This window comes from Balaenoptera acutorostrata, chromosome 11 (genome assembly GCF_949987535.1).
Source record: "Balaenoptera acutorostrata chromosome 11, mBalAcu1.1, whole genome shotgun sequence".
Taxonomy (NCBI): Eukaryota; Metazoa; Chordata; class Mammalia; order Artiodactyla; family Balaenopteridae; genus Balaenoptera; species Balaenoptera acutorostrata.
In genome coordinates this window covers 145,007-148,457 of record NC_080074.1, presented here as the reverse complement: position 1 = coordinate 148,457, position 3,451 = coordinate 145,007, and positions in this window count along the sequence as shown.

Sequence of the window (3,451 nt, the reverse complement as noted above, 5' to 3'; positions counted from 1 at the left end):
ATTCGGTGCTCTTTATGACATCATCTTTGTTCCAACATGAGTTTTTTAAAAAAACAAGTGTTGAAAGGAAGCTTCAAAAGCCATTCAGTATATCCCTTAAATTAAAATTTTTTTATTTTCTTAAAAATAAAGATTTCAGGGGCTTCCCTGGTGGCGCAGTAGTTAAGAAGCCGCCTGCCAATGCAGGGGACACAGATTCGAGCCCTGGTCCAGGAAGATCCCACATGCCACAGAGCAATGATTCCCATGCACCACAACTACTGAGCCTGCGCTCTAGAGCCCGCGAGCCACAACTACTGAGCCCGCGTGCCACAACTACTGAGCCCGTGTGCCACAACTACTGAGCCCACGTGCCACAACTACTGAAGCCCGGGTGCCTAGAGCCCAGGCTCCGCAACAAGAGAAGCCACCACAGTGAGAAGCCTGCGCACCGCAACGAAGAGTAGCCCCCGCTCACCACAACTAGAGAAAGCCCGCACGCAGCAACAAAGACCCGAAACGCAGCCAAAAATAAATAAATAAAATAAATAAATTTATTTAAAAAAATAAAGATTTCAAATAGAAGACTTCATGACAATTCCTGCTCAAGAAGTTCTTAGATCTCAAACTTTTCACACTGCAATTTTTTTTTTTTTTAATAAAAAAGATCCTTATTCCCTCCTTTTCTGTCCTCACTGGAAATGGAGAACAACTTATCATATTACTTCTTACTTTGAGTCCTTTAATAAAAGTCACAATAACAAGACATTAAACCATGTCAACAGCTTTTTCCTCTCCAGAGCAAAATGGTCTTAACTTTTTGAACTTTTTCTCAGAGGTCTTATTTTACAATCTGTATTTCATTTCTTTTTATTTCTCCTGTATCTCCTTCCGAGTTCCCATAGGCCCCTAAGACACAACATGCTAGCAGGGACTGAATTAGTGAAAGGGATACTTTTTCTCACCTCCTAAAACTAGGTCTCTTTTTAGTGTTTACTAATAAAGGAAAACAATTGACTCATTATCTGCTCATATAATAACAGATAAGCACAAGTCAGCAACTTGCCCACAGTCAGTTTGTTCCTACTTTTGGGTGGTAAGTAGGTTTGCCCTTCCCAAGAAGCATTTCCTGTGCGGCCTTACTGACCTTTCTGTTGTGTGTTTGTTTTTACTGCTAATTTCCAACATATGCTTTGATCTTGCCCCACTCATTATTTCTTTTTCCCCAAACTCTAGAAAATTGAGTTTTGATATGTGCAATCAAGGAGAATTCATTCATTCCCGTGATATTATTCCTAGAGAGAAAGATAAACAATGCAGAGCCCAAGGCTGGGACTTGCTGGCTACCACCTGTGTCTCTCCTGGCTGGTCTGGGCACTGAATTTATCCTGTTAGCCAAGCGTTGAGCACTACGTTAAGCTCTTGCTAAACGTCATGCTCGGACAGACTCCAGAGCTTGGCTGCAATCAAATGATTCCTCAGTCTATATACTTGGGGAATTTGTAAGATTTCTGTTCATTTTAATTTTGGATTTTTAAATTTTTGAGATAAGAATCCAAGCTTCTAACTTTTCACCTTGATTAAGATGACTTAAATCTTGCGTTATATTAAAGCACTCAAATAAAACTATGCTCTCCATAGAGAGTAACCATCAAGACGTGGCTTAGTGACGATGAACGGGCTGCTGTATCATTTCAGCTCCACTTTGTTCTTCAGTCACTGAAACACGAATAGCAAGCCAAATATACATATTTTCCACATACAGAGTATTATACCACTTTGTAAAATAGAGGCCATTTCCTAAATGACAATCTACATTCTTAAAAGCAAGTAAAAATTTCTACATATTTCTTCTTCAGTGCAAAGCCTTTGAAAACAAACTCATTCAGAAAAGTGGTGCTTTACGTTTGGCTAGCTGTCTATTACCTAAGTCATACAAGACACAGCTATGAGAAAGTAAAGAAGGAAAAAATTAACAATAGTGGCAATATAATAATTTGAAAATTATTTTTGGATTATATGCATTCAACCAAATGTTAGCTGATAGCTGCAACAAACCAAACCATGATTTAATGAACATTCTAATCAGTTCAAACTTTATATTATTATTATTTTAGGAAATAAATTCTCTTATACCACTGCTCTCTCCTATAGGTAATTTGTTTAGTATGATTACATTCAAGGCCTTGTGATTGTTACCTCTTAAACTATACCACGTGTGTTTAAGTATTCTGTGAACTATGTAGGACAGAATATACTTTAAGATTAAATAGCACTTCTCTATTAAGTCTTTTTTCAGAAGACTGCAGAATCAACCAAAAATGACCTTCCAAAAATTTTTTTCCACGTTAAAAATCATAAATGGTTCTTATATGATCAGAAATTTTGTACAGGTCAGAAAAATGTTACAATAAACTGGAGCTTTAGTGTTTCATAATACCTAAAATCTGTTTATTTCTTAGTAACATTAGCATAAATCTACTTACAAAAATATAATTCAAAAGTTAGACTTCTAAAAAAATTCCAGCTCCTTTCTCAGCTCTGATTTTTTTTTCTTTACTTAAATCAGCAAACCCATTTGATATAGAGGTGAAGCACCTAAATAGTTCAAAAGATTTTTCTCAAGCTGCCTAAAAATTAACTGATTAAATCATATTCAATGCAGGAACATCATTTCAGTTCACACCAGACCCTGAGAAGGTTCCAAGAAATTCGACAAGAACAAAGCCACCAGGAGTGTTGCCTATTGTTTTATGTTCAGTAAACATCAGGATTTTAAAAATATACAATGAATGTATACTGCACCAAGAGCATCTTCAACAGAGGTGCTGAAACCACATATAGAAGTGCTAAATGCCCTATTACAGATATTCTAATTTGTAAATAAATACCTGTGATGTAACAATAACACGTTTCCACAGTGATCTGGGAACAGTGCCATTTTCTTGCCAATTTAATGGATTAATTTCCTTAACTAACTCTACAATTAAATACATAACACATGCTTCTTTTAAAAATGTGCTATAGGGACTTCCCTGGTGGTCCACTTGTTAAGACTCCATGCTCCTAATGCAGGGGCCTGGGTTTGATTCCTGGTCAGGGAACTAGATCCCGCATGCCGCAACTAAAAGAGCCTGCATGCCGCAACTAAAAAGGTACCGCGTGCCACAATGAAGGCCTTGCACCCAGCAACGAAGATCCCATGTGCGGCAACTAAGACCTGGCGCAGCCAAATAAATAAATAAAATGTGCTATACACAATTACAAGACACTGGAACTAAGCTTAATCACACTTTAATTAGTAAACTCACTTTTGTTATGTTTTTGTTAAAGGAAGAACAATGTGTTGCTATGATACTTCTAATGTAATGACTTTTGTTCAAGATTATGAAAAGTTTGAATAATTTCCCTCCAGACCATTTCATTTCAAATTTATACAGTTTGTTTAGTTACTTGACCAAAACAGAAGAAA